The sequence below is a fragment of the Microtus oregoni genome, unplaced genomic scaffold (genome assembly GCF_018167655.1).
Source record: "Microtus oregoni isolate MIOR12 unplaced genomic scaffold, Mior012 000024F_ref0000369, whole genome shotgun sequence".
NCBI classification, from domain to species: domain Eukaryota; kingdom Metazoa; phylum Chordata; class Mammalia; order Rodentia; family Cricetidae; genus Microtus; species Microtus oregoni.
In genome coordinates, this window is record NW_024543083.1 from 28,121,236 (window position 1) to 28,137,199 (window position 15,964).

The following is a 15,964-nucleotide window of genomic DNA, read 5'->3' on the forward strand; positions in this document are numbered from 1 at the left end:
TTAAATGTTGATTAGTATAAGTATTTAAGTGTAGCATCAGATCTTTACAACAATCTAATAAATTAAGTAGAATTATAATCTGGTTTTACTAGAAAAGAATTTTTTGAAACTGACTTGGAATTCAAAATCAGGAAAAACAAAATCAAGAGTTGAATTGAGTAATATGTTTTCTTTTATTTCCAAATACTGATGTGCCTATGTACATCTTGTTACTAAGATAAAATTACATTTCATCGGTCAGGGAGACTTCATTTGTTAATATTTATACATGTAATAAATATTTTAGAAAGCATAATAAACAGCATTTAGGTGATTTTGTGGTAGCAATTATTTAAGTCCCACTCCAGCTGGTTGGGTAGAGAAAGGAAGTTATTTTATATTCTCTCACTTAAGCTATTTGTGGAAAATGATACTAATTCAGTCCTGGAATATTACTCAAGATACTAAGTTGATTCTTTTTCTTTTTCTTTCAAAAAATGGATAATCATCAAAGGTCTGCTTTTAAATAACACTAAAGCCTTATTTACAATGATGAATTATCACCACAGCAAGCAGTTATGCACACATTTATGACAATATGTTGGAAAAGAGTAAAGAGTGCATTAGTGTTTATTAAACACTTGTGAGGTGCAATTTTTCATTTCTGTAACTGGCCAAACTAATTTCGAATACATTTATTCTTTTGTCTTACATTAGTTCTGAAATTGATGTCATTTTATTGATACTAAAGAATTTTAACACCCATACTTCATGCAGAAATCGACTGTATCATCTCTATTGAAATCATGAGTTCATAATTTTATAAGAAGTTTTTCTGAATCTTAAAACACTGTTTTAAAGTTATTTAGTTAAAATAACATGTGAAGATTTTAGCAACATATTCTGAAAGTACTATACAATTCTGCATAACACATAATTACAGAGCCTTGTAGAACTGTGTTGTTTCCCCTTTAAATGTTAATGGGTTTGGAGATTGAGCAAATTTATAGAAATGGAGGGTTTCTTTTTGGCCCACATTGCATGATAATTTTCATTGTATCATTAGACAATAATTTAACATCAGTTTATTAGTTTCTTTTTATGATCTTGAAGGCCACAGTTAGTTTAAAAATGTGGTAACATTGTAGAATTATTAGTGAGAGACTACTTCTCAATCATTTAGACATGTCTAGTTTTATATTTAATGCAAACACAAGAACAAATGCATTAAGACTGTAGGCTCTGTTATTCAAAACACTTATCACAGTTTTAAACTCAAGAATAACTGCCAAGTTGAATAATATCTGTTCTATAAAGCAAATGCATCCTAAGTCAACTCATCTTAAGTCATTGTTTCATTTATCAATTACTTTTTATTGATTTTTATACAAAATACATAATATTATAAATCGTATTATACTTCTGATGCACATGTATTTCAGGAATAAATAAAAATAGTAACAATCCTGTATATGTTGAATTATTCACTAATATATTAAAATGGAGAGAAACTGTTATGTGTGTATTTTTTTTGGAAATATATATTTTCTTATTCAACATAAGTTACATGCAAATAGCAATAAAAGTAAAATGTTAGGCCATTTAAATTAGGTTTATAGACACTGCTAAGCAAGTGCATTTATTATTACTCAGTCCGTACTTTAAATTTGTTTCAATGAAATAAACACAACAGAATATCATTTCTCAATAAATACGATTTGGAATCTTTAAAGGAAAGATACACTCAGTCAATACAGCTCATCTTCAGGATGCTTGTTTTGCATAATTTCCATGGGAAATTTCATCATGTGTACATTACACTCTATCGTTATCCTTATCATTCCTGTTTAGAATTGAAAATAGCCACATTCCATTTTCTTTAGTGTTAATAATATTTCTCTTTGTTCTCTAATCCATTTTTTTAAATTGCATTTTGGGGTATTTCATAACAGTTTTTAATTCCCAATCAATTAATCTTAAAATGACCAATATTTTAATATTCAGTGGAAAACTAAAATTGTTTTTTTTTTCTTTTTGCTTCTCATTCCAACAACAAAGAACCTGTATAGCAGTCATTTTTAAATGAATCAATTCTTTCAGATTTTCACAGAGTTTTCAGTTTTGGCACTTCTGGTCTGCCCAAGCAAATGTTGGTTACTACATTTAGCTTCTGTGTAAGAGTTGTACACACATGCCAGGATGTGGAGGTCACATGCCTTTAATCTCAGCACTTTGGAGCAGAGGCATGTAGATCTCTGTGAGTTCGAGGTCAGCCTGATCCCCAAAAATTAGTTCCAAGAGAGGAGAGCTGGTACTCAGAGAAACCTTGTCTTGACAAACCTAAAAGAAAGAAGAAAGAAAAGAGAAAGGAGAGAGAGAGAAAGGGAGAGAGAAACAGGGTTGTGAATACCTTTAACCTCTATGCAGTCTCTCCAGCTCTTCCCATGTCTTTTTACATATGAAATCTGCAATGTCAATTTCTTCAGTGGACCTCTCCAAGCACTAATAGAAATAGTCATTAGTACATGATAGCAAAAATTTTGAACATTGTTAATTATCTTAGTTTTACTCTGAGCATTAAATCTTTTTTATTATGGCAATAAAGGTGAGTTTGTGATACCTGTTAAGGACTCATTGGTTTTTAATCTTGTAGGTTTGCTTTTAACACAACAAAGAGAGGCCATTAAAATATTTCTGTCACTTGATACATTCAGCAGCCAGAATCTTACCCATACTTACTTCAGATTTATATCCCATGTAGAATTATTGTTACTTAAGTAATGAAATCTGGTATTTTCTTCCTGAAAAATAGTCAAAGATTATGAGCAGTAAAGGCATGCCATATTTCCAAACTCTTTAAACATACTTCACATCTCTTTACTGCTCAGGATAGTCCTTGGTTCTTCTCTAAAAACAGAGATTCCAAACTTTTGTGGACTAAAACTCTCTGTACCCTTCATATTCACACTCTGAATACATCAAAGTGGTTCTCTTCTTTGTGGTGTTTTTGCCATTCATTCACTGCATCTACAAAGAACATGTGGTCTGGAAATGGTTCCTAAGGAAATGGAAATGGAGCACCAAGAGGGTGAAAGAAACACAGACACACCTTCCTAACTCTTGAAAAAGGAAGAGGAAAACAAGGAATATTTTTAAATCTGATTTAAAAAAAAAGAAATATGGCTAGATATTATAAACATTAGTGACTATTAATAAAGCATATACTAAATTTTTTGAAAAAGGTATGTGTAGGGGGTCCTTTTGTCTTTGTGTTACATTCATTGGTTAATAAAGAATCTGCTTTGGGCCTGTTGAGAGGGCAGAATTTATGTAGGTGGGGAAAACTAAATGGAATGCTGGGATAAAGGTAGGAGAGTCAGAGAGAGACACCATAGATCCACCCCCAGAACTAGGCATGCTTTTCTGGTAAGCCACTGCCACGTGGCGATACACAGATTAATAGAAAAGGATTAGCGAAGATATAAGAGTTTGCCAATAAGAAGTTAGAGCCAATGGGCCAAACAGTGATTTATTTTTTTTTTATTGAGAAAAAAAAATTCCGCCTCCTCCCAGCCTCCCACTCCTCCTCCCCTCCACCCACTCCTCTCCCCATCCCCCCACTCCTCTCCCCATCCCCCCACTCCTCTCCCCCGACCCCCACTCCTCTCCCCCTCACTCTCCAGTCTGAAGAGCAGTCAGGGTTCCCTGCCCTGTGGAAAGTCCAAAGTCCTTCCCCCTCCATCCTGGTCTAGGAAGGTGAACATCCAAACTGGCTAGGCTCCCACAAAGCCAGAACATGAAGTAGGATCAAAACCCAGTGCCATTGTCCTTGGCTTCTCATCATCCCTCATTGTCTGCCATATTCAGAGAGTCCGGTTTTATCCCCTGCTTTTTCAGTCACAGTCCCCAGTTAGTTCCTTGGGCAGCTGAAGATAGGGAACCTGAAATGATCCTATCCTATTGCCATACTGATGAATATTTTGGATATCACCATAGAACCTTCATCTGGCGATGGATGGAGATAGAGACAGAGACCCACACTGGAGCACTGGACTGAACTCCCATAGTCCCAATGAGGAACAGAAGGAGGGAGAACATGAGCAAGGAAGTCAGGACCAGGAGGGGTGCACCCACCCACGGAGACAGTGGGGCTGATCTATTGGGAGCTCACCAAGGCCAGCTGGAATGTGACTGAAAAAGCAGTGATTTAATTAATACAGTTACTGTATGATTATTTCAGTTCTCCACGGCCGGGATGAACAGGCAGCTGCACTCTGTAACAGGTATGTACCACTTTTTTTTGATTATGTATTTGCATTCGAATTGTTCTGTGATCTGTTGTTCTGCTTGGTACTGGAGGTGCCTATCTACAAAAGTATGCCCAATACCTATTGGCAGTGCTTTAATTTCATAATTGTTTGGAATTGAATGATCTTACTTTCAATTGAAATAGTACCAAGACTCATACATCCTTGCACTCATTTGCATATCAGAGAACTAATGAACTAGTTGGGACTTTTTAAAACATCATCTTTGAAATTTTTTTTTGTCATCAATACTCAGTTTAGTGTCACTCATCCCTGCTGAATTTGTTCATGCTTTGTCTATGCCTGTCAGTCCATATATTCCATTAAGGTACTCAATTTAATTTAATGTTCAAAAACATAAGCCATTTAGATTTGTCTTCCCTCTCTATATTATTCCTTTTATCTAGGAAAATTTATAACTAAAAATAAAAAACTAAATGTTCTACACTGAATCATTGTGTTATGTTTTTCTAGCGATATACCAACAAATGTTGGTAGAACTAGCCAATCGCATTTCCAATAAGCATGCCTACTTGTAAGGGTTCTTTATGAGAGATCATAGCAGCTCTGAAACCTCACTCTACATTGTTTATATGTGATTTTTTTGCTGATGAATATTTATTAATAATAGTTCTTCAATGCTTTTGACGAAGGAGAATTTTAACTCTATAACTTTGTTTCTGGTGTAAAGGTGCTGCATGTTGGATATTTCATTTTCCTTATGGAATAGATGGATGTATGTTTGTTCTTTGATATGGAATATTGTTCAATCTGATTTGTATCAGTGAAATTCTAAAGGCTTTTGCATTTCTCAACAGACTTAAACCCCAAATTATAGCTTATAGGCTTCCTATTTACTAAAGCAATCCTATTATACTTTGTGAGATTTCTTAGCTATTAAAGCCCATTGGTCTCTATGGGCTAAAAGCTATATATATATCTAAATACTGGCTTCTTCCAGAGCAAATGTTAGACATTCTATAGTCACACCCCCAAATATATTTTAACACAACTTTAATTTTAGGTATATTGATTTTGTAAAGTTTAGAATTCTGTATTTCCCCTGCTGTTCCTTAAATCAAAAAAAAATGTCTGAGTGCTACTGTCACAATTTGGTTTCTGCCTTGAGAGAATTGATGTAATATGTGAACAGAACTGAACAGTATAGCACTTGAGGAGGTGTGGCCACAAATGTGTGGAATGGATTCACTACTTCTATTGCTTTTTTAGAGTGAGGGAGCCTTTGGCTCTATCTTTTGGTGAGGAGAGCAAACTTATGACTGTAGGCACACTGGATACATACCTTATCAAGGAGGCGCATTCTTTCTTAGTCCTCACTTGGACTGAGCCACTGTTCAAATCTCCAAGTTTCTACAGTGTCTTCCACTGTATTCTTGCACTTAAGACTCAATTATATTTAGGTTGAATTTTCTATTTTTTGAATTTTTGTTTGTTTGTCTTCATTTTTCTGAGGCAGAGCCTTTCTGCCCAACCCTGTATAGTACACAATTTCATAACAATACTTCTTTAGTCTCTTGGGTCCTGTTTACATCACAACACTTCCAAGAAAAAATTCTCTTCTTTCTTCTCTGTTTTAAAGATACTATCCTGTCCAAAATACAGGCAAACCTGCCTACCAAGGAACACCTACTTTGCATTTTACTTTGCAACCTCTTCTAATCTTTACATTCTTTTGGCATCTGGTCCCTTGGCCATTTGGGGAGCCAAAAATTATCTGAAGCTTTTTCTCTTGTAGAGTTCAGATCACTACCCTTCTGCCTGTCAGTTTATTCCTGAGTTTCTATTTGACCATTAAACCACCATCAAATTGTTACATACTTTATGATGGCAGAACTCTATTATTGATATCAATCAAGATCCTCTGGATCGTGATGTGATAGTTCCCAATAAAATATTGTTTCTTGTTTAGTTTGCCTGGCTTGTATTTTATTTTCTTTGCCTTCCTAGCATACACAGAGTGAAGAAATCATGTCAGAACAAAATAAACCACTTTGATAGAATGAAAGTATCCTTGAAATATTTCTCCTGAGACTGGAAGTAGTACATATAACTTCCCCTAATGTCTTATTAAGTAAAGCAGATCATAGAGCAACATTTTACTTCAATGTGGTAGTTAAAAAGATCGTGCCCTGTGCCAGGAGAAATCAAATAACCAATAAAAAGTCATTTAAATAATTACTAGCTTAAAGTACTTTTAAAACGTGTTACTGTCTTAGCATATTACTATACACTAACATTCTAGGTGAGGGAGATGATACAATGCATACTAATAGTTACAATTAATTTAGGGCATGCTATGTAGCAATTTATTCTCTAAAATTTGTAGGGAATGTTTTGGTTATGTATGAAAGTCTCTTTCTGACTATGAGTGCTGTTTAATATTTAAATGTAGGTAAATGATGTTAGGTATATTCGTTGCTGAAGTATTCACCTCTTTTGTAACAGTGGCTATAAATATCAGAGCAATGCTATATAAAAACTAAAATGAAGTGCTTAACCAATTGTTCAGCTCCCTGATTTATGCATTGCACGTGCACCACTTCTTTGCTATTGTCGGTGGTGTTTATTAGTTTGTTATGATAACCTACTAGAAAGTCTCCAGATACAAACAAAATAACTGTGTACTCATTTATGACAGTCACCTCTATGTGCAGTTATGTCTTGCGCCCAGCTGTGCCAATACTTGAGAAAGATGGAAAGACACAATTATAACCTTAAAATTAACCTTATACTTAAGTGGTTCTCTCTATGTGACTGATTAGTAAAGAGACGGATGCTTTGCATATACCCCCATGTTGTTAGTATACATGCATGCAGCATCCAATGAAACGATCTGATATATGGTCATAAAGAAGGCACAAGGGATCCTTTGCAACTCTGTTGTCAAGTACCACCTCTCTCGTCAGTAAACATTTTATTGCTTCTCCTGATGCATGGGTGCACTGAGGCTCTGTGGCCAGCATTATTTAGTATTATTTCCATATGTTCGTCGTCACATACTTTAATGGGAACTATGATATATAGCAAAGTAGCCTGGGTGACATCTGATAGCAATCTTGGAGTCAATAAAAAGAACAGCACTTTAAGAGAAGAATGAGTAAACCCTAGCTTTAGGAGCAAGAAAAAGAATATTATAAAAGATTTAAAAGCAAGGTATAGGCTTTCTGGTCCACAAGCCATTTACTACAGCAATAAAATCAGTGTGCGACTCTATTGTGAAGATTTGTCTGTGGACTATTGTATGGCTATTTGTTTAGGCAGATGGCAGAACATTACCATTTAAGAATGATTTTCCAAGTTTGCATTTCTTGAATATTGCAAAAGAAATAAAATTTAAAAAGTATGGAATAAAAGAATCTTAGCCATATTATTTCCACTGAAAGACTAATCAGAGCATTAAAAAGATAAGAACTTACAACATGATTATTAAAATTATTTTACAGTATTGTTTCATGGTAATATATTTTTACCTTTCTAATTTATACTCTTTCAGAACTGATACAGATTGGATTGCCCAAGTACTCTTTATAATTTATTTCATATTGAGGGAAAACCTCAAACTATACTTAACTTTATAATAATTGTGTGGACAGAGATGATAAAGTTCTTTTTCTTGTTGATGTTTTCTACCCGTAGTTTTATATAATTTCAAAATTGATTTCTCTCCAGAAATATAAAACCATAGATGTATTCAACATATGACTCAAGTAAAGTTTTCAAAATAGAACTAGTTGACATTAGTATTTCAAAGTAACAACTTACAGAAAATTAAGAGCTGGTACACAGAGAGAAATTCATATTTATTGAAAAGAAATCATCAAATAAGGGTAACTTAAAATGATCAAAATTTCTAAAAGAACATTTATGAACAACAGAATTATAATTATAATCAATTTTCATTTGTTTTCAGCAGTGGTCAGCATAGTTAGGAGAAAATGCATTCATTCATTAGTCATGACCAGTTATTGTGGAGGAGATGAAAGGAAGAGGGAGCTTATGTATCAGAGAAAATCACATTCAATTGGTATCCATTTCTTGCACAATGAGTCATGGGCAGTGGGGAAAAGATGACACCCTCAACATTTGGTTCCAATCAAACTGAAAACGTCATATGTAGAAGAACCTAAATAGATGCATATTGATCAGTATGCAAAAACTTAGCACCCAATGGATCAGGGAAATCAACATAAATCCGACAGATTGAAGCTGATGGAACGAGAATTGGGTAATACCCTTTAACTCCTTGGTCAGATGAAGACTTTCTGGCAGAACACAATTAGCACAGATATTAAGAGCAACCCTTAATAAACGGGACCTCATGGAACCTACACGCATCTGTTTGGCAAAATACACCACCATTTAGGCAAAACCCTACATAACAGAAAAAAGATTTTATCCAACTACACACTCAACATTGGCTAAAATAAATAAATAAATATATATATATATATATATATATATATATATATATATAGAGAGAGAGAGAGAGAGAGAGAGAGAGAGAGAGGAGGCACAGCCAGAAAGACTGTGAGTTTGAGGCAGAGAGAGATCCAGAGCAGAATCCAAATCTACAGACAAAATATGTCTCAAAAAGACAACAAAAAGAACCCAATTAAGTTTCTGAGACTAGATAGCCCATGAAACTAAATAAAACCAAAATATTACTTTAAAAAAATATATGCAGCAACGGAATAACTCCCAATAAATTGGGCAGTGGTGGCAAACAACTTTAATCTCAGTACTCAGGAAGCAGAGGCAGGTAGATCTGTGAGATCGAGGCCAGCTGTCCACAAGAACTAGTTCCAGGACATCTAGGGCTGTTATACAAAGAAATCCTGTCTCAAACAAACAAGCAAAAAGTAACAAACAAACAAAAAAGAAAAGAAATAACTCCTAAAATGTCTAATAACATTGTTCTATACACATAAATAAGTGCCTTGGCCACCCATCACGACAGAAGCCAATGTAACAAATACAGAGACCCCCAGCTAGATAGTATACAGAGAATGAGAAGTTGGAACACTCAGTTTGATACTTGATATATTCCTTAACTCCCAATCTCCAGGGCTCATGAAGCCCTGTGAAAGAGGACATGGGAAGAGTCTAAAAGCCAGAAGGGGTACAGGAAGCCAAGAAAACAAGAAGTGGACGTTTGCCACCATTCATAACCCAGAAGCTGTCTTTAATCAATAACCACTTGCAAATGAAAATTAAGGTTCCCTTAAGGGAATCTCACTGGAGAAAGAAACTAACTCTTAAAAGTAGGCTGCAAACACATTAGTAGGTGGTTAACAGAAAACAAATTCAACAGCATCATTGGAAGGTCCTTGTCTTATAACATAATGTTAGGAATTCTCTTCATTTATCTTATTATTTAAATTTTATTTTTCTCTCTAGTTTTGTTGTTGTTGCTGTTAGTGGTGATCATGTATGTGTATGTATGTGTGTGTGTCTTGTTGTCTTTGTATGTGTCTGTGTGCATCTTTCAGTTTAATCTTGTTATGAGATTCCTGAGCATGTTTTTCTGTCTATATCTATTTATTTTGTTTTTCCCTGAATTCTCTTTTGCTCCTATTTGCTTTCTTTGTTCTATTATCATATATGTGTTTTGGGTTTAGCATTATTATATTATATTTCACTTCATTATGGCCACTTAAATGACTGTGCATTTTCTAATGATAGATAGAAAGGGTATGGATTGAGATGGAAGGGAATGGAGGTAAGGGAACTGAGAGGAAGAGAGGGAAGGGAAAGTATAATAAAGGTATACTATGTGAGGAAAGCTATTTTCAATTAAAGAAAAATACAAATCTTTTAAAAAAGAAGACTTAAGTCCTTCAACAAAAATGCTAATTTGAATTTAAATATTCTTGATTCTGATACCTTATGAGTAAATAAGTTAGCATTACTTGGGGAACTAATTATTTCCTTATTAGATGATGTATAACATTCATTGCTTTCTTCCTAGATCTTTGTTAATTAATAACTAAAATTATTAAATATGATTTTATTTTGTAGAAATGTTGGGAAAAAGTGTAGATTATTGAATCAACTTTTATTCAAAAACATTTGTTAATCTCAACATATTTTACATTGGTATGTATTTTAGTTTATTAATATGAATTTAAGATCAATTTTGTTATATTTGATACATATTTCTACTCTTATTTAGTGTATTATATTTATACAGCTCATTAAAAATGTAATATATATATAATTAAAATACAGATTAATAGTCACCTATAATCATCAATCTTAGAGCCATATTCGTTAGATTTTTAGGTATACAAAGTTATATTTTAATTAGATGGGTAATCTCCAAATACTTCAAAGACCTTCAAAATATGACATTTAAAATATTTTAAGAACTTAGACTTCTGTTGACAGTGAGACATGCCTGCTCCTGTCAGTACCAATTACTTCAAAAATGATGAAAGGCTTTGAAGAAACTTGTTATGGAGTTTGCTTTCCATGTGGCAAGAGTAACCATTTGGGCAAGAAACTGCTCCTGTGTGGACAGCTTGACAGGAGGCTGTTTAAAGTAGATGTACAGGACCCACAGGAAAATGATCAATAAACTTTTCCAAAACTTGGTGGAATGGTCTTTTAAGTTACTGTTTCAGAGCAGAAACTGCCAGACAGTCTGCAGTACATACGGGAAAGCAACTGATAAGTTTTACCAAAATGGGCAGGACAGTCTATCAAAGTGTCTTCTTCACAAAAAAGTCTTTCAGGTACCTTAGGCCTGCAGGCTGAAGATACATGTTCCAAATTTACAGAAGAAATTTTGGTGACTGTCTAGGAAGCCAAATATCTCTGTCATTTCTAGAGTTTACTCAGGTAATGCTATATCCTTCTGGGGTCTTTGTTGGAGTTGAAGACTAGATCGTTACAATTGCATTCCTCTCAAACCTTAGTTAATGGCATATTAGGTAAAAGACTTTGACTATTCAGGATAGGACAACAATGTAAATAATCTTTGAAATTTGCAAATTACCTATGGTTTGGACATCAAGAATGTTTCTTGTTTGATGTTGTTCTTGGTTGCAGTTTCATTTTTGTTTAAGTACCTTTTCTTTCTTCTGGACATTAATTGGTAATTGTATTTGTCATCTATAATTTTATGTCAGGATTAGAGCCTTCTTAATTAGACAAAAAGAGGAAATGTTGTAGAAATTTGGCCTTTTAGTCTAATCACCAATGGAATGGAGTGGGTTGGCCCAATGAGTGTGGTCTTTCAAGGATATGTGACCCCTCAAGAAACGAGGAAGGAGGGTCTTTTTTTTTTAATTTTTTTATTGTATTTATTTATTTATTTATTTATTTATTTATTTATTTTGAGAAAAGGAAAAAAAAAGTTTCCCACTCCTCGCAGCCTCCCATTTCCCTCCCCCTCCTCCCACCCTTCTCCCCCTCTCCCCAATCCTCTCCCCTTCCCTCTCCAGTCCAAAGAGAAGTCAGGGTTCCCTGCTCTGTGGAAAGTCCAAGGTACTCCCTCCTCCATCCATGTCTAGGAAGGTGAACATCCAAACTGGCTAGGTTCCGACAAAGCCAGAACATGAAGTAGGATCAAAACCCGAGCCATTGTCCTTGGCTTCTCATCAGCCCTCATTGTTCGCCATGTTCAGAGAGTCCGGTTTTATCCCATGCTTTTTCAGCCATAGTCCAGTTGGCCTTGGAAAGCTCCCAATAGATCAGCCCCACTGTCTCCGTGGGTGGGTGCACCCCTCGTGGTCCTGACTTCCTTGCTCATCTTCTCCCTCCTTCGGCTCCTCATTTGGACCTTGGGAGCTCAGTCCAGTGCTCCAGTGTGGGTCTCTGTCTCTATCTCCATCCATCACCAGATGAAGGTTCTATGGTGATATGCAAGATATTCGTCAGTATTGCTATAGGATAGGGTCATTTCAGGTTCCCTCTACACTCTCTTGACTTCCTGATGTTATGACTTAGTGACCTGATTCACAGATTTGCCTTCCCTTCCCTGGTGGACAAAGAGGCAGAAGCACTGCTTTATTCTATATTCATGAGTGGCTTGTTTCCATTTCATCCCTTAATATTTAAGTCCTGATCTTAGAATTCTTTGGATTGCTGTTATTAAAAAAATAAAATAACATTGGTTAATTACAGCTGACTTTATGTTATACACATTAAATTCTAGCTCTTAGGAGGCAGAGACAGACAGACCTCTATGAGTTATGGGCCAGTCTGGTCTTCATAGCAAGTTTTAGGCTAGTCAATTCTATAGGATGATTTCCGCCCCAAACAACCACAAACAAACAGAAATAAATAAATAAACAAAAATGGTGGTTAAAAATATAACAAATAAATGCAGAAAAAAAACAGAAATGGGAGAAATAAATCAAAAATATAATTCAGAGAAAGAATATATTCTTTGATTAAGATGGTAATGCATAAATGAAATATTTGTAGATGAGGGATGAAATATAACTTCAATTATATAAAATAAAAGCTTTTGCTTTTTAAATAGGAGAGTGGTCCAGGGATAGCAATTGCACTCCATTATTTTTAAGAAAGTTGATGAAACTGCTGACCTAGTCCAAAACTTACATAAAAGAGGAAGGTTATTTTTTAAGGTTATATATATATATGTTTAAATTAGCAAAAATTAAAAAAATAGGTAAAAAGATTCTGCAGTCAAAATTTAACAATGCCTTGTCAACCTTGGAACAGATTTCTTTATTTAAAACAAGTGCTTTTTGAAATATTTATTCGTTCTTAGTAACATTCATAAGAAAAAAGAAAAAAATCTGGCTTAAAAGATCAAAGTTTTTTTTCAACCTTTACCAAGATGACTGCTTGTGTTTTCTGTTGCTTTTGTTAAGGTTTTGAAAGTACTCAAGAATCATAGTCAGCAAAATCTTCTCTTTATGTTAGCTTCTTTTCAAATTCACTCAGAACTCTGGATACACAAAGAATTACTAATTTGAGTTCTTGTAACATAATTAACAGACCTAAGTATGGAAAAAGTGCATTTTCTTGAGCCCTAATGGGTTGAGTGTAACTGTTGGCTAAATTTTATGGGAAAGTTTATAAAACTAAATATATGTAGATTTAATACAAGCAGCATAAAACATTAGTGCTATATTTTATCCATACTTATAATGCAACTGGACCTTTGATTTAGAAATTTGTTAATAACTCTTGATCTTTCTTTTACTTTTTACTTTCTTTAAGATTAAAATGACATAAAAGTGTATGTGCTATTTAAGTCTTAATGTACATCTGTTTGTTTTGACAAAATAAGTGTTTTTTGCTTGTTTATGTGAGGTATACATGTTCCTCATCAATATATCTCTGTATGGTCACCTGTACTGCCTCCTAAACTTGTAAGGTATTTAAAATGCTGGTTATGTCAATTCAGTACACTTATAAAATCGTATTCCCATAACTATATTTACCCTGCTGAACCAAAGATTCTAAATTAAGCATCAAAATTAAAACACATTTTTGTAAATAAAAAGCTTTTGTGTAGCACTGGTACTAATTATTACTGCCTTCCTTGTATATTAAATATTTTTACTTTAAACATATAATGTCTTTAAAAAATACAACTTAAGAAGACATGATAATAGCACTGAAGACCTTTTGAAAAGCCAAATCAAGTTATACTAAAATATGTACATTTCCTAAAATATATACATTTATAAATGGAATTTACATGATGTTAGCATACAATTGGGAAACACATGCTCAAACTAGACATAAACTACTACCAGGTAAAACCAGAAATGTACCAGAAATGGGTTCCATCATTTTGATTCATTGGCTAAAGGGCCCCTCTAGACAGTATTCTAAACCTAGAAGACTATGGTCATGACTATCAACTACCCCTTCACAACCTAACATTAAGACCCTATTGATGAGAATATTATATACTTACATCACCAAATATTGGAAAATCCAGCTGGTGCCCTACTAGAGGATTTACGCACACCGACTGTTGCTCATGATGTTGTAAAGTACTTTGTATGTTAGCAGAGGAGAAAAATAATCACTAGTATCAACCAAACATAAATTTTATGACATAAATCAGCATCTTGCCTGCAAGATAAACTGAAGCAATATTGAAAAAAATTTATTTCAGTTACCAAGCCATTTTATATTTAATTCATTTTAAAGTCCACCCCATCAGACGGAAAGAATACTTGGTACTGCTAAGGGGACACAAAAGCCAAGACTAAATAGGAGATAGGCCCTGAGGGGGAAAAAAAACCTAATAATAATATTTTGCTGAATAAACATAACAATAGAATGATCCCTAATGATGTGTGATTATATCCAAAGATTAGTATGTCACTGAATCCCTACCAAATATGATTATTGCAGTTTATAGCAGTTAACACAAAAACCCACAAATGGATAAGGAAGAGAGAGTGAGGCAGCCCTTCTCTCAAGGTTCAGGGATCTGTTTAGATGAGAAAGCAGAAAGATTGCAAGAGACAGTGGTGCTGAAAGAGTATTTCTCAGTAATAATGGGACTAATGGAACTCACAGAGTGTGTGACAGCATGCAAAAGACCTGTACCAATTCAAGTCAGACAAAAATACCAGCATGGTAGAGAGGTAGTGGGTTAATGTAGCTAATCCCTAACAATGAAACTGTTTGTAGAAGGGATAACAATGAATATATGAACCAAACTCCAGGGCATGCCTAATGCTCAGGTGAGTACTTGATCAACACAGAATGGACTCTATGTTGAGTTTTTGAGTGAGCATGTATATGTGTATGTGTGTGTGTGTCTCTGTCTGTGTAGATCTTTCTGTTTGTGTCTCTGTGTGCTATTTTTGGTTGTATCTTGATTTTAATAAGAATGGAATATGAAGTTGAATACATTGTAGGGAGAATATAGGAGAATTTTGGGGAAGGCAAGGAATATAATACAATATAGTGAGTGAATTAAAATTTAATTAAAAATTTAAAAAATACAACATATTCCAAAGCTGGATTTCTCTGAACTAATATTGTTATGATCATAGACATTTTCAGCTTTATCACTGCACAGTCCTAGTTTTATTACCATCTTATTAAGGCAAAACAGTTATGTGCGCAAATGTTTTGGGCACCATACAGCACCACAATAATAATAAAAAGGAACAAATATGTGTCAAACATTTACTATTATAACAATTAAAGAAATAAAGGTCATGAATTTGAGAATAGGTAAAGCAGGGTGCATGGGGATGGATGGAGGGCAGAAAAAGAAGTGAGGAAAACAATGTGATTTCATTTAGTTTTAAAAAGGTAAATTTAAAAGAACAGCATATTTTATTTTACTTAAGTAACATATTTTCACTTATTCTTAAAAGAAAAAATTAAGTGGAGACTTTGTTGTCTATAAAAAAGCCATTGATATAAACATACAGTCACTAATAGTCATATAATAAGGCTATAAATGAGTTTTCGGGCAAAAATAGTGAGGAGTTCTTGATCATCATTTTATGATGTTTTTAATCCTAATTGTTAGTCAAATGCTCCATAAAAAGGGAAGACTCAGGTGGCTAATCCATGGAATTTTTAAAAATTCCCTACGCTAGACATCTATAGTTCTGAACTTTCTTTGTCCAAAATAAAACCTTTCAAGATGACATTTTACAAGATGATTTTTCTTTAAATATCTATAATACAATTTGTATTAA